Source organism: Loxodonta africana, chromosome 7, assembly GCF_030014295.1.
Source record: "Loxodonta africana isolate mLoxAfr1 chromosome 7, mLoxAfr1.hap2, whole genome shotgun sequence".
Lineage (NCBI taxonomy): Eukaryota > Metazoa > Chordata > Mammalia > Proboscidea > Elephantidae > Loxodonta > Loxodonta africana.
Genome location: NC_087348.1, coordinates 79769066 through 79793490, shown reverse-complemented (window position 1 = coordinate 79793490; position 24425 = coordinate 79769066). Strand labels below are relative to the sequence as shown.

The 24425-nt window shown below is 39.4% G+C and overlaps 2 pseudogenes; both read left to right on the top strand.

Annotated features, from left to right (window-relative positions):
• Positions 1 to 1701: 1701 nt before the first annotated feature.
• On the top strand, positions 1702 to 2756 carry LOC135231970 (olfactory receptor 52E5-like; annotated as a pseudogene).
• A 17212-nt stretch (positions 2757 to 19968) lies between these two features.
• Positions 19969 to 22554, top strand: LOC100661968 (olfactory receptor 56A3-like; annotated as a pseudogene).
• The last annotated feature ends 1871 nt before the right edge of the window (positions 22555 to 24425 follow it).

Sequence of the window (24425 nt, the reverse complement as noted above, 5' to 3'; positions counted from 1 at the left end):
TGGATGAAAAGGTGTTGACACTGACTTTCATATGATTGGAACCCATTGGAGAAAAAGATTTGACTGATTCAACTTAGGGAGTGAATATGTCATAAAGTATCTTCCATTTCTATAGTAGGATTATGACATTTTTAAAGCAATTCCACAATATGCTATTTGAAAAAATCGGAAACACCATGAGCAAGTGCTAATCCAAATGGCACATGCCAGTATACCTCCTCAACAGCCCTTGGAGCCCCTGTTAGAGTCAAAGCAAGAGATTTTTTGTTTTTTAATTGGTGCCACCACATCAGATCTCATTGCACTCAGAGTACCATCAAGGCAAGACAACACATAGGTGTGCTCTAGATATGGCACTTCCCAGATCCCACAAGCCCAGTCACCATAGGTATTTTACCCATACCCACAGTCTATCACAGAACACACCAGTAATGACAAAGTTTCTAACTGTGGCCTATTCTCATTAACATTAATACACACCGAAGCACTGCACATGGCACAGGACCAGTTACAACTCAGACTCAACCCCAAGGCATACAAGAGAGATTCAATTGTTTCAGTTCAACAAGTTTACTGCAAAATTAAAAATATTCTCTCCCATCACTGTATCAGTGAAACTAACCACAGCATGAATAAATACAAACTCTACAACGTTTCCATGTTGCAGCATGTTCTGAACTCTGTACTGCTCTAACTTTAAAAAAGACAGAGACATTAACACCGACACTGCCATGATGGGATTGTCCATACTTATAATGCACCATGAAAAAGGCAGAAAAGAAGTTCAGAAATCATAGATTACAATAGGTTCTGTAAAATAGCTGGGAGCATCCAAGTTACCCTATTCTGGAAAGGGAATGTGATATAGTTAGTGAGTGATGATACATTGTAGTTGTAAGCGGGAGCTGAAATTATGTAAAGGCCCCTAATATGTGTGAGTTTACCAGTTCCATTCCTTAGCTCAGATCCAAACACCAACTTTCTGATCTCCCACCTTCATTAGATTTCCTTCCACATAGCATCTTCCTAATTTCTCAGGACTGCTTTTCACAAATGTGTTTTGCTCCTCAACCATCAGACTGGCTGTGTCACCTCCACCTCAATCCTAGTTCAGTGACATAGTGATGTTTTATACATACACACATACACACATCTCATCTTGTTCCTCTTTACATTCTCATTAACAGATATCCTGAGACACATCTCCAACATACTTTTTGGGAAACAGGAGCATCCTATAACCAAAATGTGTTTTCTGCAGTGAGTAAAGAAAAGTAGTTCAAGGAGAAGCCTAGGGAAGGAACTATCTTTAGGAAAATAAACTCCGGCTCTATTTCCAAAAGGTGGCTCTTTGGACTAGTTTAGGTTAATTCAACAAATTTTTGCTAATTTAATGTCATGTGCAGGTTTGCCCTTAAGGATTGAAGGGAAGAGGAACAGGGGAAGTGCAGGACTGCTGCTATTTAGAAATTTTCTGCACAGTTCTGTTATGTAGGTGAGGGAAAGACTTCAAAGTCCAAGCGTCTCTTTAACTGTGCCTCATATTCCCTCCCCAGGTCTCTTCTGTTGTATTATGGAATTAAAGAATGGATTTTATGTTTCTCCAAGAAATAGGCAATGTGTTATGAAAGAGGTTGGGGTCTCTCCCTGGAAGCCAGAAGACTACTGCAAGAAATGTGGCAATAACCAATTCCCCTCAATATGCTTCATCGCAACAATACACAGTTCCACCCCTCTTCCTTCCTTCTGATGGGAATTCCAGGACTTGAAGATGCACATATCTGGATTGGCTTCCCCTTCTTCGCAGTGTATCTGACAGCCCTCCTGGGGAACATCACTATCCTGTTTGTGATCCAGACTGAAAGCAGCCTCCACCAGCCCATGTTTTACTTCCTGGCCATGCTGGCTGGCACTGATCTGGGTCTATCCACAGCCACCATCCCCAAGATGCTGGGCATTTTCTGGTTCAATCTCAGGGAGATTGTATTTGGTGCCTGCATCACACAGATGTACACCATCCATGTATGCACTGGCCTGGAGTCTGTGGTGCTGACAGTCATGGCCGTAGACCGCTATGTTGCCATCTGCGACCCCCTAAGATATAGCATGATCCTCACCAACAAGGCGATAGCGATTCTGGGCATAGTTATCATTGTCAGGACTTTGGTCTTTGTGACTCCATTCATATTCCTCATCCTAAGGTTGCCTTTCTGTGGTGTCCGGATTATCCCCCATACCTATTGTGAACACATGGGCTTGGCAAAGTTAGCTTGTGCCAGTATTAAGGTCAATGTTATCTATGGTTTGATTGCTTTCTCAGTGGGATACATTGATCTTTCCTCCAAGCAGTCTTCCAATTCCCATCCTGGGATGCCCGGCTTAAGGCACTCAGTACCTGTGGCTCCCATGTCTGTGTCATATTGGCCTTCTACCTGCCAGCTCTCTTCTCCTTCATGACACATCGCTTTGGACACAACATCCCTCATTACATCCACATCCTTCTGGCCAATTTGTATGTGGTTGTTCCCCCTGCCCTAAACCCTGTTATCTATGGGGTCAGGACAAAACACATAAGAGAGCGTGTATTAAGGATGCTTAACCCTAAAAGTCAATGATGTTTATGTAAGAGATCTCCCACAATAATTCAGTAAGACAATAATGAGATCAAACAGAAGTAAGTACTGAAAACTGTTTTACTAGACACTGTCATCATGTCCACATAAGCCAATCACATCACATTTCCCCCAAAGAGAAAGGGAAAAAAGTGACCCAGAACAATAAACTCAGACATATCTTATTAAATCTATTAGACTTGTAAAATAAAATGAATTGTCATTGCTTCAAGGACAAAAGAACAAGTTAATTATTAGGGTAAGAAAGCTAGATTGACATTTTAACTTTCAAGAGTACAAGGCAACTGTGGGATAGCATTTTCAGGAAACTCAAGGGAATTTGTGTGAGCCAATGATTTCGTATCCAACTGCTCGTTATCAAAACTTAAAGTTAGAGAAATGCAGTTTTAAATATTCATGAATGGAGGGAACATTATTTATTTATTTATTTTTCCTGTTGAATGTCCTAGAAAATGAATTTCATTCAACCAGAAGATGATTTAGGAAATTTTGGTAAAAGGGCTGGTACAAAAAAGAAAAAAAAATTGCCATCAAGTCGATTCCAACTCAGAGTGACCTCATAGGATGTAGTGCCCTATAGGGTTTCCAAGGAGTGGCTGGTGAATTTCCAAGGAGCACCTGAGCTCTTAACCACTATACCACCAGGGCTCCAAAATGGCTGATAGTGAACATTAACTACATTTAATTGTGGATTTATAACAAAAACAAGGGTGGAATCATCGACGGAAGGATGGTATATAAATGTTACATGTTTTGATGAAATAGAAATTATACAACTAAAAATGGAAGGGGAGAGAGAGAGAAAAGGATATAAGAATATGATCATGACTGTTGCTGAAATAGTTTGTAAGGACCGAAGGATACCATTTTCATCTATCAAACAAAAGAGTAAATAGTTTGGTTAAGAAAAAAAAAAAAGGAGATTTATGGAAATTATGAAAGGTTTGAATAGAAAAAAATAAACCACTAAAACCAAGACATAAAACTTCCTAAATATGAAAAAAAATCCAGAGCAAAGAAGGCAGAACACATAAAGAAATCTAGCAACTACCAAAGAAAATGGAATAACTAAAAAGCTTGGTTTAATTCAAAGATGGCAAGAAAGAAAACGAGAAAATAAAAAACAAATACAATGAGCGTATACATAAAAAAAAAAATCAGTAATTACATAAATGTAAATACACTGAAGCCTCGAAGTAAAAAACAGAGATTGGCAAAAAAAGATTAAAAACAACTATTTTCTGCTTAGAAGAGACACAACTTTGGTATAAGGACACAGAAAGGTTGAAAGTCAAAGGTCAAAAGAATATATACCATACAAACATTAAAAGAAAGGTGGATTGCTATTTATCTGACAATGTACATTTCGAACAAAGCATTATGAGACATAAAGAGAAACATGTAATGACACTGTGGTGAATAAACCTAACATGAGCCCCAGTGAATCCTGTCCTTTCAGAAACTAGAGAAAGAAGGAACATTTTCAACACATTATTTGAGGCCATCAAAAATCTGGTACTAAAAGCTAACAGGAATATTATAAGAAAAAAAAAATTACAGGTCAATATCTCTCATAAGTGCAGATACATAAATCCCAAACAAAATATCAGGAAATTGAGTACAAAAACAACAATATTAAGAGATCATGAGTAATCAAGGTCTATTCTGAGAATTAAAAGTTACTTTATCATTCAAAAATGGACCTGAACTTAATTCACTTCTTTAACAGAATGGGGAAAAAACATAAATCCTTCAATATATTCAGAAAAAGCACTTAACAAAATTCACCATGCATTGATGACTAAAAAAAAAAAATACTCAGAAATTTAGGAATAGAAGGGAATTTTCTAATCTATTGAAGTCTATCTGCTCAAATTTTACAACCACCTTCTGGTGGCACAGTTGTTAAAGCCCTTGGTTGCTAACCTGAAAGGTGGGTGCGTGAACCTCAGCCTGCTCCACAGAAGATGCGGCAGTCTGCTTCCAGAAAGATTTACGGACTTGAAAATCCTATGGAGCAGTCCTCCTCTGCCCTGCAGGATGGCTGTGAGTCAGAATCAAGGGCAGTGGGCTTTTCGTTTCACATTCAAGAGTGAAACAGTAAAATTTTAATTCTTAAGGTCATGAAGAAAACAAAAATGTTCACTTTCATTACTTTGTCCAGTATTACACAGGAGGTCTTAGTGTAAAAGGCAAATGAAAGGGGGAGGGGAATTAGGAAGCTTAGAAATGAAGAGGTAAAAAACTGGCTAAAAAAATTACCTTGGAGTTGATTCTGACTCATGACAACCCTATGTGTTACAGAGTAGAACTGCTGTAAAAACCCAACTGCTGAGGAGACAATACAGTTACAACAATATCTCTCCCTGTGGTCAGGTTGTGTGAGAGACCACCATACAATCAGGTGATTGTTTAACTAATCCAGATCTCTGAACAATGAAAAGGATTTTATGTTTTGAGGACTTAATTGCATGAAAGTAGGAGAGCCCAGACAAGCTGGGTCCTCATGCCAGTGTACTTTCTCACTACAAAATCCAGGTATAAGCTAATATACGATCTGTTGCTCTCTTTTCGGTATGAATTTTCTTTTTTTTTTTTTTTTTTGTAGCTAGTAACGGTCAAGTTTCATTTTACCTGAGGGTTGCTACATCCCTTTTAGGTGTCTTTGGATATCTATGGAAACCTTGGAGGCATAGTGGTTAAGTGCTAGGGCTGCTAACCAAGAGGTTGGCAGTTCGAATCCACCAGGCACTTCTTGGAAATTCTATCAGGCAGCTCTACTCTGTTCTATAGGTTCGCTATGAGTTGGAATTGACTCAACGGCAGTGGGTTTGGTTTTGGTTTTTGGATATCTCTGCTCTAACCATGGCAATCACTGAATTAGTCAACTCTCAGATGGCAGGCTTATTTACGTTTTTCGAAAGTTGTGTTGACAACATCTTGTATAAGAGATTCCTTAAAGTTAATTTTGGGTTCCTTGGCAGTGCAGTGGTTAAGAACTCAGCTGCTAACCAAAAGGTCAGCAGTTTGAATCCACCAGTTGCTCTTTGGAAACCCTATGGGGCAGACCTACTCTGCCCTACACTCACTATGAGTTGGTATCAACTCGATGGGTTTGGGTTTTTTGTTTGTTTGTTTGTTTCCTACTAAGGGTGATAAAATAAGAGCAAATGCCACTGTTTATGGACAGCAGATAAACACTGCAAAAAGGAAGAGAAATGAACAAATTTCTCTTGAGCAATCACTAAGGGCCATCTAAATATTTTAAATCTTAGCATAATTAAATTTCACTTTAGCACACAAAACAAGGCATTTAAACAAATAATAATTAGGTCCTCTTTGAAACTGACTTTAGAAGTCCGTATGCTAATGAGATATAAACTCCTACTTCTGATCGAGAACTCTTGGGGAAGCTGAGGTAGTAAGAAACAAACACCCATCAACAGCGGCAGGACAGCAGGAAAAACATTAGAAGAAGTTGACATTGCTGTATATTGTGGCCTGTTTGCTTACATGACACTTTGGGACTGAGTTTGATTTCTCAGACTTTCCATTAGCCAAGCAACTGAACTGCTGAGGATGAGGAGCTTAGGCACGTTCTAAGAGGAGACATCACCATCATCTCCACCACAATGATACCCATCCCAGAGGGAATACGCAGACAGGACATTAAGGGAGGGATTTGGAGGATGTGAGGGGAAGGATGGTTGCTATCATTACATCTTTCTTTGTACTGTGTGTTGTTGTGGTTGTTAGGTACCGTCGAGTTGGTTCCGACTCATAGCGACCTTATGCACAACAACGAAACACTGCCTGGTCCTGCACCATCCTTACAGTCGTTACCCCTGAGCTCATTGTTGCAGCCACTGTACCAATCCGTCTCGTTGGGAGTCTTCCTCTTTTCCGTTGACCCCGTACTTTGCCAAGCATGATGTCCTTCTCTAGGAACTGGTCCCTCCTGACAACATGTCCAAAATACATAAGACGCAGTCTGGCCATCCTTTTAAGGAGCACTCTGGTTGTGCTTCTTCCAAGTCAGATTTCTTCATTCTTTTGGCAGTCCTTGGTATGTTCAATATTCTTCGCCAACACCACAATTCAAAGGCATCAATTCTTCTTCGGTCCCCTTATTCCTTGTCCAGCTTTCACATGCATATGATGTGATTGAAAATACCATGGCTTCAGTCAGGCGCACCTTAGTCTTCAAGGTGACATCTTTGCTCTTCAACTCTTTGAAGAGGTCCTTTGCAGCAGATTTACCCAATGCAATGCATCTTTTGATTTCTTGACTGCTGCTTCCATGGCTGTTGATTGTGGATCCAAGTAAAATGAAATCCTTGACAACTTCAATCTTTCCTCTGTTTATCATGATGTTGCTCATTTGTCCAGTTGTGAGGATTTTTGTTTTCTTTATGTTGAGGTGCAATCTGTACTGAAGGCTGTGGTCTTTGATCTTCATTAGTAAGTGCTTCAAGTCCTTTTCACTTTCAGCAAGCAAGGTTGTGTCATCTGCATAATGCACGTTGTTAATGAGTCTTCCTCCAATCCTGATGTTCCATTCTTCTTCATATAGTCCAGTTTCTCAGATTATTTGCTCAGCACACAGATTAAATAGGTATGGTGAAAGGATACAACCCTGACACACACCTTTCCTGACTTTAAACCAATCAGTATCCCCTCGTTCTGTACAAACAACTGCCTCTTGATCTATGAACACGTTCCTCATGAGCAGAATTAAGTGTTCTGGAATTCCCATTCTTCGCAGTGTTATCCATAATTTGTTATGATCCACACAGTCGAACACCAGTTGCATAGTCAACAAAACACAGGTGAACACCCTTCTGGTATTCTCTGCTTTCAGCCAGGATCCATCCGACATCAGCATTGATATCCCTGGTTCCACGTCCTCTTCTGGAACCATCCTAAAGCTCTGGCCGTTCCTTGTCTATATACTGCTGCAGCTATTTTTGAATGATCTTTAGCAAAATTTTGCTTTTGTGTGATATTAATGATTTTGTACTGTGTAGGCCCAATAAAATCAGTCTCCTTTTTAGGAGCTAATGTTGAGTGCTCATTCAGATATCGGCCTATAATTGTAGCTTAGACAGGAAAATAATATATATTTTGGTCACAAAAATAGTGCCTTCTGAAAATGACCACACTCTCACTCCACAGACACAGTCTAACGTACTTCATTATTTTATTTCGACTGACCAATATTATAAAATAAAATTTAATAAAGTTGGACAACCAGGAACATGAATATATAAAGAGAATCTACATTACTCCCCAAGGACGTTTGATTTTTCTTCTCTGAAATAGTCCCTTTTCTTCATTTCTTGCTTCATTAGTTACCTGGGGAGCTTTCGGGTGCACAAAGAAGTTCAGCCACTGCTGTGATATCCATTCCAATGCAGCTGTCTACATATGTGAACATGGAACAGAACAAAATACAGTACTGTCTCATTCTCGATAAGGATCCTATGTTTTCTGTACTTGAGATTTTTTATTCTCATTTACGTTCATAAACTAAACTTCAGCAACGATGGGCACTTAACTAACATTATACCTACTGAGGATCTCTACTTGAGTCAATATGATCTTCATACCTACATATTTCAGAACTTACGTCAACATTATATTAATCAACTAAAATAAACATGTAAAATGCTTTCTTATTATGTTCCATATCTCAGTGAACAGTACCAGTATTCACCCATTTGCCTAAAGTGAGCACCCATAGAATCCTGGAAGTCAAACATGACTTACCATTCTCTTTCACCCTACAAATTTCATCAAACACTATGCCCTGCCAATTGATTTTATGTGTCATTCTGTCTCCATATTCATTCCCATTTATTTAGATCATTCTAGCATCATCTATCGCCACGCATACTTCAAACACTAAACTTGTGCTTCCGATCCATTCTCCATCGTGACATTACAGAAGTCCCTCTAAAATGTAAGTAAAATTGTATTATTCCTAGGACTGTCACAGAACTTCAAGTTTGGGGTGCACCTTAGAAAAACAAGAAGTCAAGGATTTGGTGAGTTCTGATTTTGAAGCCCTCTTTAATCTTTCATCACTTTCTTCTCCAGGGTCTTCTCCCAAGTATTACAAAGGAGAATGGACCCCACGTCTCTCTAGTTCCTGGAAGAATGATGTGAATGGAATATAAGTCTTAAACAATGTAAAACTGGCCAGCAAGCATGAAGATGGCCTTTCACAACACCACCCAGTTCCACCCTTATTCCTTTGTCCTTTTGGGGATTCCAGGCCTGGAAAATTTTCACGTACAGATAAGTTGCCCCATCTATGCTGTATACCTGATTGCTCTCCTAGGGAACATCAGCCATGTTCTACTTCCTAGCAATGCTGGCTTCCACTGACCTGAGCCTACCCACTGCTACTATCCCCAAGATGCTGGGCATCTTCTGGTTCAATTTTAGGGAAATACTTTTTGGTGCCTGCCCCACGTAGATGTTTATGATTCACCTGTTCACCGGCCTGGAGTCTGGGGTGCTGACAATCATGACCATAGACTGTTATGTTGCCATTTGCAATCCCCTGAGATATGCCATGATCCTCACCAACAAAATGATAGCCATTCTAGGTATAATCATGATGGTGAGATCTTTAATCTTTGTCACCTCTTTTGTATTTCTCATCTTTCTATTGTCCTTCTGTGCTGCCTATATCATCCCCATACCTAATGTGAGCACATGGCCGTTGTTTGTCTTTCCTGTACCAGGATCAGAGCCAAAAATTTCTTTGAGATGGTGGCCTTGTCTGTAGGATTAATTGAACATATTGTAATTGATTTCTCCTCTGCGAAGTTACTCTACATGGTGTTCCATTTGCCATCATGGAATGCCCAATTCAAGGCTCTCAACACCTGTGGTTCCCGTGTGTGTCATGCTCATCTTCCATATTCAGTGGCATCACTAGAAGGCTCCAGGGGGTGTGGACCCACTAGGTGACACTGTCAGAGGGAATAACACCAAAATGACTGTCTGTAAAATTTTTGTGCTATGTTTCAGCAGAAATTTATTATTTTTTATAAAAATACCCCTGTAGTTAGTTATAACAACAAAAACATTATTTGTAAGCCCAGCTTACATGTATCAATATACCTACAAGGCTAAAACTATGCTAATTTACTTTTTGAACCTTCTAATCTGCTGTGGTCTGAGCTATCATTATTACCCAATTACAATGACACTTTGAATGACATGATTTCATCTACACCCACTAAAAGCAGGCGTTATTGTTTTCGTTCCGGCCAGTGTTTTTAGTCTCTGATTTTGTCAAATTTTCTGGTGTTTTAGCTGCAATATTGTGCTAATTAGTATTTGTGAACATATCTCAATAACTTTTTTTGAGAATGAAGCAATAATTAAAGAAAAAGGAGAAAAATAAAAAAAAAGTCTTCCCATAAGTTGATGTACACGTTTTTTAACAACCACCAAAATCAAGAAAAAGAATATTTCTGTCATTGAAAAAAGTTCCTTCATGTCCCCTTGCATTAAATTTCTTCCCCAGCTCCTGGCCCTAGGCAAGCATCACTCTGCTTTCAGCCACTGTACATTGGCTTTCCATATTCTAACATTTCATATAAATGGAATTATACCAAATGTATTATTTTGTCTTTGGCTTCTTTCAATATAATGTTGTTGAGTTTCATATGTGTTGTTGTATGTTTCAGTAGTTCAGTGTTTGTTATCGGTAAATAGCACTCCATTGTATGGATAGACCACAATGTGTTTATCTATTTACTTCTACAGGGATTTTTTGAGTTGTTTCCAGATTTTACTTACTATGAATAAAGATATTAAAAACATGCACCTACAAGAATTCGTGTGAATATATGCTTTTATTTCTTTTGAGTAAATACTAGAAGAGGGATTCCTGGATCATACATGTATAGCTTTCTAAGAAACTGCTGAATGGTTTTGAAAACTTGTTGCACCATTTCACATTCATACCAGCAGTGACAGTCTCAGTCCCTCCACAACTTCACCAGCATTTAGTGTTGTCAGTCTTTTTAATTTTAGCCATGTTTGTGGGTATGCAGTGATATCTCATCTTCATTTTGTATTTCTCTGATTGGTCATTTAAAACCTTTTTTAATTTTTTTCTGTGACAAATATACATGTAACAAAACACAATTTTAACATTCTTCGTATGTACAATTCAATGACATTAATTGTGTTTATTGTGTTGTTCAACCACCACCAATAGCTGTTTGGAAACATTTCTATCACCCTTAACAGAAGCTCAGTTTCCCCTAAGCAGTGAGTCCTTTTTTTACCCTTTTCTCCTACCCACTCCTGGTAATCACTAATAAACTTGGTCTCTGTGTTATTATTAGTTACTGTCAAGTAAAACCAGAAAGTAGCAGAGCTGGGAATTGAACTTCCAAGTTTTTGTCATTGACCACAAGACTATTCTGCATTAGGTAAACAATGGTTAGGAAAAAATTTATTACCACAACCTCAACTACATCCTTGATCTGCCAGGCATTAATGGAGTTATAATGAAGTAAGCAGTTCCATATAAGCAACCTTGTTGGTTTTTTGCATTGAAAAAATGGCATAAGAATAGGACTTCTTGAAAATATTTCACACAAGTAGGACTATAGTTCACAGACACTAGAAAATTAAGAAGGTTCTCTGGGTCTGGGTATGCTACATTACTAGAAATTGTCAGCGTAGGAGTGCATGATTGGTTTTATGTACATCTATAGATGCGTACTTTTGATCAATACATTTCCAAATATCAGCACTTCATATCCAGTGGCACTTTATCTTAAACTCTCCTCCTTTAAGGTTTTACTTTTATGTAATTATTAATACTTTTCTTTCCTAAGTATCACATCATACCCCTTCAACTGGTGTGAAGTGAGTTAACTCTGAGACTTTTCCTGAGCCTCCAGAGACAACACTGACTCTATCAAGGATCACATGATATGAAGAGTTGGGAAGGAAGCTCCCCCATCCCCTGGGATAAGAAAATGTTGGACTCCTGATACCTCAGCCCCTTCAGAACCAACAAAGACGGTCTTTATCTGGGGAAGCAGAGAAAGCTGAAGCTTAGGCATCAACTCGCCTTTCTGAAAGCCAGCTTTTGGAAGATACAGTCAGAGCCAGGAAGATTCCTCTCTGGCAGAGATCACTGTCTCCTTCCAGTAAGTCTTTCTCTTAACAAAATAAAGCCACCAAGCCAACAATATAACATTGGGCGCCTGGCTAGGGCAGAAGTTGGGATGGTATTAGAGCTGAGCTTACAACTGGGGAAACTGTAGTGTTGAAGCATGAGGGCCAGAGTAAGAAGGGAAGGTGGGGATAGGTCTTGAGCAGAGGAATGGCATAGCACTAGACGGAGATTACTGCTCTACGGTTAAGGTCAGACTTCTGTGCTCTCTGAGGAGGGAGTTTACCCAAACTGCAGTTCAGGGACCAGAAGCAGGGTATCAGGTGGGAGATATCTAAAGCAGCCTTAATTGAACATTTATGGGGTACATGAGGGTTAGTGCAGATTTGGAAGGGAAAAGGGTTCTCAAACACTCTCCTTTCATCATCACTACTTAGAAACCTCACAAGTCTGCCTTTTACTTAAAACCACCTGCTCCTCCTTCTTCTCTTTCCTTTACTTCTCTATTCTCAGACCGATCTTCTCCATTCCAGTTTTCTCTTTTTCATCTTCTCTCCACCCTCTATTTCCTGGACACCTCTGCTTCTATTTTCTCCGCTCTTTTCCCTCTGTAATATTATCTTCCACTTATTCAGTCTAGACTCATTCTGCTGTGCACAGCTTTTTCCAAACCAACAGAAATTCCCAGGGGGAACAAGCATATGGCACCATATTCTACTCAATGATTTTATCTTTTCCTCTCATCATGATATCTTTCCTTACCTCCTTTCTTGCCTCCAGGCCCTACTGAATAGGTTTGATGTCAGACACAATAATTAGCACAAATTCCTATTCAACTTCTATAAACTCTACTTCAGTAGCCAAAGAGAGGTCTCTCCATGGGTCCCAAAAGTTTTACTCTATCCACATTATTAAGGATGATTCTTAATAATGAAGAAGTAGCTCTTCTGAGGTCATGTTTTGAGTGCCTTCCAGCCTGAACGGCACATCTTCTGGTGCTACGTCAGACAATGTTCCACTGATGTTCATAAAGTTTTCACTCACCGATTTTTTCAGAAATAGACTTCCAGTTCCTTTTTCCTAGTCTGTCCTGGCCTGAAAGCTCCCATGAAACCTATCCACCATGGGCGAACCTGCTGGTGTTTGAAATACCAATGCCATAGCTTCCAGCATCACAGCAACACACAAGCCACCACAGTACGACATATTTGTGCCCATTCCAAAGAAAGGTGACCCAATATAAAGTGGAAATCATTGAACAATATCATTAACATCACATGCAAGTAAAATTTTGCTGAAGACCATTCAAAACAGTAGCAGCAGTACATCAACAGGGAGCTGCCAGATATTCAAGCCAGATTCAGAGGAAGACATGGAATGAAGAATGTCATTACTGATGTCAGATGGATCTTGGCAGAAACAGAGACTACCAGAAAGATGTTTAACTGTGTTTTATTGACTATGCAAAAGTGACTGTATGGATCATAAAAAATTATGAATAACTTTGCGAAGAATGGGAATTCCAGTACACTTAATCGTGTTCATGAGAAGGCAGTCGTTCGAACAGAACAAGGGGATATTGCATGGCTTAAAATCAGGAAAGGTGTGCATCAGGGTTGTATCCTTTCACTGTATTTATTCAATTTGAATGCTGAGCAAATAATCCAAGAAGCTGGACTCTATGAAGAAGAACGGGGCATCAGGATTCAAGGAAGACTTATTATAACCTGTGATATGCAGATGATACAGCCTTGCTTGCTGAAAGGTTGATCAATGAAAATCAAAGACTACAGCCTACAATATGGATTACACCTCAACATAAAAAAAACAAAAATCCCATAACTGGACCAATAAGCAATATCATGATAAATGGAGTAAAGACTGAAGTTGTTAAGCTTTTCATTTTACTTAGATCCATAATCAATGCCCATGGAAGCAGCAGTCAAGAAATCAAATGGCATATTGCATTGGGAAAATCTGCTGAAAAAGGCCTCTTTAAAGTGTTAAAAAGCAAAGATGTCAGCTCGAGGACTAAGGTGTGCCTGACCCAACCCAAAGATGTCAGCTTGAGGACTAAGGTGTGCCTCACCCAACCTCATATGCATGCAAAAGCTGGGCAATGAATAAAGAAGGCCAAAGAAGAATTGATGCCTTTGAATTATGTTGTTGATGAAGAATATTAGATATACCATGAACTGATAGAGTGAACAAGTTTGTCCTGGAAGAAGTACAGCCAGAACGTTCTTTAGAAGTGAGGGTAGTGAGACTTCGTCAGACATACTTTGGGCATGGTATCAGGAGGGACTAGTCCCTGGAGGAGGACATCGTTCTTGGTAAAGTAGAGGGTCAGTGAAAGAGAGGAAGGCCCTCAACGAGATGGGCTGACATAGTGACTGCAACAATAGACTCAAACATAGCAACAATTGTGAGGATGGTGCAGGGCTGGACAGTGTTTTGTTCTGTTGTACATAGGGTCACTATGAGTCATAACCAACTTGATGGCACCTAACAACAACTACACAGGTATTCCTCCTCCAGACACAAAGATCAACAATATTGCAGGCAGATTACTGGTAAGGGTCTCTTGCACAAGGACTCCTAACATATCACAACTGTTGCCCCTAGTGAGAGAGATCTTATTAACCTGGGCAAAGAAACCTGAGAATTGAGAGACAGAAGATAGAATGATGTAAGTAGAGGGGCTTAGGAGAAGGAGAGTGAGGGTATTCTTCAAAAAAGAGGCCAGAATTCTGTAGCTAATGTATAACTCTCAATCATAAATTCTAGTGCCAGTGGCCTGGCACTGTATGGATACTTCTGACTGTATTTATCATATTGGTCTTTAAGATTTTTTCTTTGTCTTTGGTACCTGAAGTTAGACCGTGATATGTCTAGGTGAATTTTTATTTTTACTTATCCTGCTTGACATTTATTGGAATTCCCGAATCTGGTTAATGATGAATTTCATCTCTTCAGGAAAGTTCAAAAGCCCCTGCATCACTCTCTCTTGTCTTCAGTCTGGAACTTTAATTACATGTATTAGGAAGTGTTACTTTATCCTCTTTCTCTTACACTTTCTTCAGCATTTTTTTTTTCCAGCTACATCTGGGGTAGATTCTTCTGACCTCCCTCAAGTTTATTAACTCTCTTTAGCTGTCTCTAATCTTCTAAAATCTATCCAATGAGTTATTATTATTGATATCATGTTTTTTGATATATCTAGTTCTTTGTCAAATCTGCTTTGTTACTTTTTATAGTTTCCAGTGCCCTTTTTTTTTAATCCCACACATTTTCTTTTTAATCACCACACGACAAAAAAGATAGAGTGACTCAGTCTAATCAGAATCACATAGTCTTTGCTCTTAGCCATATTTTTAAATTTTCTGTTTACCAATTGAAGCTCCGTGCTAAAAAATTCCTCCAATTCAGTCCTCTGGGTAACTATCTCTTCAGCTGGTGACCAATCTACTATTAAATATATCTCTTAAATTTTTAATTACTATATTTTTCATTCCTGGGAGACATGACTAATTATTCTTTTTTAAATATACTTATCCTTTGCTTGTATAATCAAGCTTATCTTTCATTGTTTAAAACCCAGCAAGGAAATTTGTTCAATATTCTTTATCAAATAACTCCATAACTCAAATTTTTGTAGATTGGATTCTGCTGTTATTTTTACAGACCTTTACTCATTTTTTTTTTCACTCAAAATTTTTTTTTTCTGCAAGCAATTCAATTTTTTCAGAAAGCTACATGTTGGAATTCTTTGTGGAGAAAAATTAATTCTTCAAGAAAGGATTTGGTCTTGCTCCTGTTATTTTCTGAGAGCACTGCCACTATGGAATGAAATTAATTTCCTTTTGGAGCCAAAGTGGTGTTAGCTCAGGTTGCAAAGTCACATGAAGACCCGTCTATGGCTCAGGAATTTCAGAGGTTTTGCCCCTATAACAAGCTTTGGGATGGTTAGTTTTCTCTCATGTTCCAAGTATGGGTGCAGAGAAGGGAGGTGGAAGAATGGATTTATTTCTAGTGCACACTTACACTGAGGGTGTAGTGTTATGGAATCTTATTTCTGTGGGGGAATCACCTGACACATTCCCCCACCTGAATGGGTCCTGGATTTTGACTTCTGTCTCAGAGCTCCATGAAGTAATGAAACTGGTGCTTAAGTTCATGTAATGCCACAAATGCCCTCAAGTTGGAACCCAACAACGACATTTGATTTAAATCTCCGGATTTCACTCATTTCTTCGCCTGATATTCTTTCTTTTTTTTTTGTCTGTTCATGGATGCGTTCAAGACATTCAAATATAGATATTAATACAGGTATATATATATATTTTTAACTTTTATTGAGCTTCATGTGAACGTTTACAAATCAAGTCAGTCTGTCACATATACGTTAATATACATCTTACTCCTTACTCCCACTTGCTCTCCCCCTAATGAGTCAACCCTTCCAGTCTCTCCTTTCGTGAAAACTTTGGCAGCCTCCAACTCTCTCTATCCTCCCATCCCCCCTCCAGACAGGAGATGCCAACACAGTCTCAAGTGTCCACCTGATATAATTAGCTCACTCTTCATCAGCATCTCTCTCCCACCCTCTGTCCAGTCCCTTTCATGTCTGATGAATTGTCTTCGGAGATGGTTCCCGTCCTGTGCCAACAGGCAGTTTGGGGACCATGACCGCCAGGATTCCTCTAGTCACATCCAGACCATTAAGTATGGTCTTTTTATGAGAATTTGGGGTCTGCATCCCACTGATCTCCTGCTTCCTCAGGGGTTCTCTATTGTGCTCCCTGTGAGGGCAGTCATCGGTTGTGGCCAGGCACCAACTAGTTCTTCTGGTCTCAGGATAATGTAGGTCTCTGGTTCATGTGGCCCTTTCTGTCTCTTGGGCTCTTAGTTGTCGTGTGACCTTGGTGTTCTTCATTCTCCTTTGATCCAGGTGGGTTGAGACCAATTGATGCATCTTAGATGGCCGCTTGTTAGCTTTTAAGACCCCAGATGCCACATTTCAAAGTGGGATGCAGAATGTTTTCATAATAGAATTATTTTGCCAATTGACTTAGAAGTCCCCTTAAACCATGGTTCCCAAACCCCCGCCCTTGCTCCGCTGACCTTTGAAGTATTCAGTTTATCCCGGAAACTTCTTTGCTTTTGGTCCAGTCCAGGCCAGTTGAGCTGACCTTCCATGTATTGAGTGTTGTCCTTCCCTTCACCTAAAGCAGTTCTTATCTACTAATTAATCAGTAAAAATCCCTCTCCCTCCCTCCCTCCCTCCCTCCCTCCCTCCCCCCCTCGTAACCACAAAAGTATATGTTCTTCTCAGTTTTTACTATTTCTCAAGATCTTATAATAGTGGTCTTATACAATATTTGTCCTTTTGCCTCTGACTCATTTCACTCAGCATAATGCCTTCCAGGTTCCTCCATGTTATGAAATGTTTGACAGATTCGTCACTGTTCTTTATCAATGCGTGGTATTCTATTGTGTGAATATACCACAATTTATTCACCCATTCATCTGTAGATGGACACCTTGGTTGCTTCCAGCTTTTTGCTATTGTAAACAGAGCTGCAATAAACATGGGTGTGCATATATCTGTTTGTGTGAAGGCTCTTATTTCTCTAGGGTATATTCTGAGGAGTGGGATTTCTGGGTTGTATGGTAGTTCTATTTCTAACTGTTTAAGATAACGCCAGATAGATTCCCAAAGTGGTTGTACCATTTGACATTCCCACCAGCAGTGTATAAGAGTTCCAATCTCTCCACAGCCTCTCCAACATTTATTATTTTGTGTTTTTTGGATTAATGCCAGCCTTGTTGGAGTGAGATGGAATCTCATCTTAGTTTTAATCTGCATTTCTCTAATGGCTAATGATCGAGAGCATTTTCTCATGTATCTGTTAGCTGCCTGAATATCTTCTTTAGTGAAGTGCGTGTTCATATCCTTTGCCCACTTCTTGATTGGGTTGTTTGTCTTTTTGTGGTTGAGTTTTGACAGAATCATGTAGATTTTAGAGATCAGGCGCTGTTCGGAGATGTCATAGCTGAAAATTCTTTCCCAGTCTGTAGGTGGTCTTTTTACTCTTTTGGTGAAGTCTTTAGATGAGCATAGGTGTTTGATTTTTAGGAGCTCCCAGTTATCTGGTTTCTCTTCATCATTTTTGGTACTGTTTTGTATTCTCTTTATGCCTTGTATTAGGGCTCCTAAGGTTGTCCCTATTTTTTGTTCCATGATCTTTATCATTTTAGTTTTTATGTTTAGGTCTTTGATCCACTTGCAGTTAGTTTTTGTGCATGGTGTGAGGTATGGGTCCTGTTTCACTTTTTTGCAAATGAATATCCAGTTATGCCAGCACCATTTGTTAAAAAGACTACCTTTTCCCCAATTAACTGACACTGGGCCATTGTCAAATATCAGCTGCTCATACGTGGATGGATTTATGTCTAGGTTCTCAATTCTGTTCCATTGGTCTATGTGTCTGATGTTGTACCAGTACCACGCTGTTTTGACTACTGTGGCTGTATAATAGCTTCTGCAATCAGGTAGAGTGAGGCCTCCCACTTTCTTCTTCTTTTTCAGTAATGCTTTGCTTATCCGAGGCTTCTTTCCCTTCCATATGAAATTGGTGATTTCTTTCTCTATCACCTTAAAAAATGACATCGGAATTTGGATCGGAAGTACATTGTATGTATAGACCGCTTTTGGTAGAATAGACATTTTTACTATGCTAAGTCTTCCTATCCATGAGCAAGGTATGCTTTTCCACTTAAGTATGTCCTTTTGAATTTCTTGTAGTAGAGCTTTGTAGTTTTCTTTGTATAGGTCTTCTACATCTTTGGTAAGATTTATTCCTAAGTATTTTATCTTCTTGGGGGCTACTGTGAATGGTATTGATTTAGTAATTTCCTCTTCGGTGTTCTTTTTGTTGATGTAGAGGAATCCAAGTGATTTTTGTATGTTTATCTTATAACCTGAGACTTTGCCAAACTCTTCTATTAGTTTCAGTAGTTTTCTGGAGGATTCCTTAGGGTTTTCTGTGTATAAGATCATGTCATCTGCAAATAGAGATAATTTTACTTCCTCCTTGCCAATCCGGATGCCTTTTATTTCCTCGTCTAGCCTAATTGTCCTGGCTAGGACTTCTAGCACGATGTTGAATAAGAGCGGTGATAAAGGGCGTCCTTGTCTGGTTCCTGTTCTCAAGGGAAATGCTTTCAGGTTCTCTCCATTTAGAGTGATGTTGGCTGTTGGCTTTGCATAGATGCCCTTTATTATGTTGAGGAATTTTCCTTTAATTCCTATTTTGGTGAAAGTTTTTACCATAAATGGGTGTTGGACTTTGTCAAATGCCTTTTCTGCATCAATTGATAGGATCATGTGGTTTTTGTCTTTTGTTTTGTTTATGTGATGGATTACATTAATGGTTTTTCTGATATTAAACCAGCCTTGCATACCTGGTATAAATCCCACTTGATCATGGTGAATTATTTTTTTGATATGTTGTTGAATTCTATTGGCTAGAATTTTGTTGAGGATTTTTGCACCTATGTTCATGAGGGATATAGGTGTGTAATTTTCTTTTTTTGTAATGTCTTTACCTGGTTTTGGTATCAGGGAGATGGTGGCTTCATAGAATGAGTTGGGTAGTATTCCGTCATTTTCTATGCTTTGAAATACCTTTAGTAGTAGTGGTGTTAACTCTTCTCTGAAAGTTTGGTAGAACTCTGCAGTGAAGCCAGCCGGGCCAGGGCTTTTTTTTATTGGGAGTTTTTTGATTACCATTTCTATCTCTTTTTTTGTTATGGGTCTATTTAGTTGTTCAGGTATATATATATATTTAAGAACCTGAAGATACAGATGAAGACACTGTCATAGATAGGATTTTATTTGTTTTCATTAAGAGATTTTTCTATGTATCCAGTCCAACAGGCTTCTAGAAGATCTCATATTTTATTATCTTTAAAAAATCTTAATGGATGGCATGTAACCTTTAGTTAATTTCTGTATGTTTTGAAATTTAAACAAATACTTTCTCAGCCTTCTTCTCTTTGATTTTACTTGTTTTATTTAGGTAATGTTTGATGCTTAAATAATTTCTGATTCATTAAATATTAATCAATCAAGCAAACAAACTCAAAAGATAAATTCACAGCAGGGAAAATGTCAAATGGAACACAGATGACAGAAGAAAGACGGAAAGCATCATTTTACTCACCCTTTTGCATATAGTCTACAAATGTTTATTAGCTGTCTCTTATGTGACAGAAGTGTGCTAGGCACAAGGAATGTGAGATGAACAAGGTGGGTTTTGTGCTTACTCTCATAGATCTTACAGGCTAAGTACAGAGTCATCAGGGTCTATGGCAGAATTAATCCTTCTCTCTTCTTCAGCCACTCAAAGACACCTACCTCACTAGAGTCACTGCTAATGCTGCCTTGTAGAAACAACACCCCCTCTAGTGAAGTCTCTGATTTCCTCCTGAACTGTTTTGTCATATCTCCCAACTGGCAGCACTGGCTGTCTCTACCCCTCAGCCTACTCTTCCCCCTGGCCATGGGAGCCAATGCCACCCTCCTGATCACCATCTGGCTGGAAGCCTCCCGGCATGAGCCTGTGTACTACCTGCTCAGCCTCCTCTCCCTCCTGGACATTGTGCTCTGCCTCACCGCCATCCCCAAGGTCCTGGCCATCTTCTGGTTTGACCTCAGGCCCATCAGTTTCTCTGCCTGCTTCCTCCAGATGTTCATTATGAATAACTTCCTGCCCATGGAATCATGCACCTTCCTGGCCATGGCCTACGACCGCTATGTGGCCATCTGCAAGCCTCTACATTACCCATCCATCATCACTGACCAATTTGTGGCAAAGATTGTTGTCTTCATCTTGACCCGGAATACATTTCTCACTGCACCTATCCCCATCCTCTCTGCTCGGCTCCATTATTGTGGAAAAAATATCATTGAGAACTGTATCTGTGCCAACCTCTCTGTGTCCAAGCTCTCCTGTGATAATATTGCCCTTAACCGAATCTACCAGTTAATTGTGGCCTGGACTCTTCTGGGTTCTGATCTCATCCTCATCTTTCTCTCCTATACTTTCATCCTCCGAGCTGTTCTTAGACTCAAGGCAAAGGGGGCAGCTGCTAAAGCTCTGAGCACATGTGGCTCCCACTTTATTCTCATCCTCTTCTTCAGTACCATCCTGCTAGTTTTTGTGTTCACCCATATGGCTAAGTAAAAGGTTTCCCCTGATATTCCTGTCTTACTTAATGTCCTACACCATGTAATTCCTGCAGCTTTGAATCCCATTGTCTATGGGGTAAGAACCCAGGAGATTAAACAGGGAATTTGGAAATTACTGAGGAGGGGTGATTGACAACAGAAAGTGATTATGTTCTTGCTTTGCTCTTCTGGATTGGGAATACTCAAAATCACAATTGGAGGCAGGAACTGAGGGAGAAAAATACAAGTCTAATCTGCTCTCTGGACATGCCTGGTATGAGCTATATGGTTTCCCTCTTATCTGGTGTTACATCCTACTTCTTGCCATTCCATGACTTCCCGGCAGAGACTAAGAATATAGATGTATAATCTTTCACCATGTCTCCCAAGCCAGAGACTATGAATTTTGATAAATTCAGCACCAAACTTAATTGTCTGCTCCTAAATAAATCCCAAATGGGGCCAAGGGAAATTGAAAATCAACACTTGCTTAAAGATGTTTGGATAATGTGAAAGGTCAGTACTTAGAGACATGCATAGGCTTTAGAATAATGTATGTAACATTAAAAAGACACTGTTAAAAGATGTTACATTAGCAGTTATACTTTAACATTTTCCTCTAGGCATTCAAAAATATTTATTGGATGTTATTTTGTATTCAGCATGGTGCTAGGAAATGGGAATCTAATATAAGCACATCTTGGTCCCATTACTCAAGGAGTGCACAGCCTAGTGGAGAAGCCAGAAATATGTAAAAAGAGACTAAAATACATAAATAAACCCAGAAGAGAGGAAATGAATTCTCTAGGTAGGGCCAGAAGGTTACACATAGGCCATAGGATGATAGATTGGCAGAATAGCAAAGGAATAACATATCAAAAACTGGATCATCATAAGTCAAAGCACAGAAGCATAATAGTCTTTGGTTCACTTAGGGAATAGGGGGTAATTCTCTGTGGTTTCCCTATACCAGTTAATTCTAATTCTATACTTCCGGTTTTTCCAGCCCCAAACCTCAGAGGCATCCTCATTTCATTCTTTCCTTTATCACCAATATCTCATCCACAGATAAATCTTGTCAACCTTACCTTTAAAACCTTCTGAGAATCCTACAACTTCTCCCCATTTCCATTGTTATAACAAAGTTCAAGCCACTTCATCTCCACTCTGGGTTACTGTAATGCCCTCAGAGGTAAATGGAGAGAGAGAACTTGTTTCCCTACAGTTTAGCCCAGATAGAGTGAAAATATGTCAGGCCAATCATGTCACTGATATGCACTAAATCTCTGCATAACTTCACATCTCAGAATTAAAGGCACAATCTTTATGATGGCCTGCAAGACCCTACACAGTCTGATCCTCATAGACCTGCTCAATCCCCTGCTTCAGACTGCTCTATCCAACCAATCTAAAACCAAACCCACTGCCATTGAGTTGACTCTGACTCATAGTGATACTGTATCCAAACTGTCTAGCAAAGTCTCAAACACATTAACCACATTCCTGCCTCTGGAACTTTTTACTTGTTGTTTCCTTTGCCTAAAATACTTTCCACAAATAGCTCTCTCCTTCAAGTTCATTGGGTTTCCTGGCCAGTATACTAAAAGTAGAAACCCTGGTTTTGTAGTGGTTAAGAGTTTCAGCTGCTAACCAAAAGGTCAGCAGTTCAAATCCACCAGGCATTCCTTGGAAACTGTCTGGGGCAATTCTACTCTGTCCTATAGGGTCACTATGAGTTAGAACTGACTTTTTTAAATAAAAACAGCACTCAACAATATTCCCTTGAAACACAAATTATTTCCTAGTGTCAGTTTGGCACCATCTAACATAAAGGGTTGCCATGAGTCAGAATCGACCTGATAGTTTTTTGAAAAGACCATAAGATTTACCAATTTATTTGTTTAGTCAGACTCCCTTCACTAAAATTTCAACAGTATAAGGACAGGGATTTTTGTCTGTTATAGTCACTGTTCTTAATCCAGTGCCCAGAACAGTTCTTGGCATATGGTATCCTTTCTCATCAAATTGATCCAGACTCACAGAGATGCTATAGAACAGAGTAGAACTATCCCACAGGGTTTCTAGGACTGTAATTTTTTTTTTTAATTGTACTTTAGATGAAAGTTTACGGAACAAACTAGTTTCTTATCAAACAGCACACATATTGTTCTATGGCATTGGTTAACAAACCCACGACATGTCAACACTCTCCATCCTCAACCCTGGGTTCCCTATTATCAGCTTTCCTGTTCCTTACTGCCTTCCAGTCCCTGCCCGAGGGCTAGTGCACCCCGTTAGTCTTGTTTTGTCCCATGGGACTGTTTAATCTTTGGTTGAAGGAAGAACCTCAAGAGTGACCTTGTTTCTGAGCTGAAAGAATGTCATACTCTGGTCTCTGTCAGGCCAGCAAGTCTGGTCTTTCTTTTTGAGTTAGAATTTTGTTCTACATTTTTCTCCAGCTCTGTCCAGGACCCTCTTTTGCGATCCCCTGTCAGGACAATCAGTGGTGATAGCAGGGCACTATCTAGTTGTACTGGACTCAGGGTGGTGGAGGCCGTGGTAGATGTGGTCCATTAGTCTTTCCGACTAATCTTTCCCTTGTGTCTTCAGTTTTCTTCATTCTTCCTTGCTCCCAAAGGGGTGAGACCAGTAGAGTAGAATGTAGAACTTTTTTTTTATATATATAAACTATGTTGTGCCTATTGAGCTAGATGTTCTCTGAGACCATGGTCTCCACAGCCCGCAGCCCAGCAATTCAGTCCCTCGCGGAGTTTGGACATGTCTATGGAGTTACCAGTATCTTGCCTCCAAGGCTGTAAATCTTTATGGAAGCAGACTGCCACATCTTTCTCCCACGGAGCACCTGCTGGATTCGAACCATTGACCTTTTAGTTAGCAGCCAAATGCTTTAACTACTGCACCACCAAGGCTCCTGGTATATGGTGAAAAAATAAAAAATAAAATAAAGACCTATAAATGTTTGTTAAATAAATAATTGAATAAATGTTGAATAATTAAATGAATGTATAATAGTTACTAGGACTACAAGGTTTTTGTCCTCTGAGTGTTTACATTAGATGTCAGGAGTGTGGGAGAGAGCATATTTCAAGCATGATCCCAAGTTTCTGGTCTGAGCAACTGTATGGAACAGGCAGGGATAGGTTCAGAAGTATACTTTTAGACATTCTGAGTTTGAATACCCATGAGGCATACAAGTGAAAGTGTATAATAAGCACTTGGACTTACAGGTTTGGCTCTCAAATAAGATATGAACTTTGGAACTGATTACAGATTGTAATAAAAGGAATGGGAGTATATAGTAAAAAGAAAAGAAAACCCACCAAAAAGCCAGAAAAAAAAAAAAACCCTCATCATCCTTACTTTCTGGTAAGGAGACTAGCAT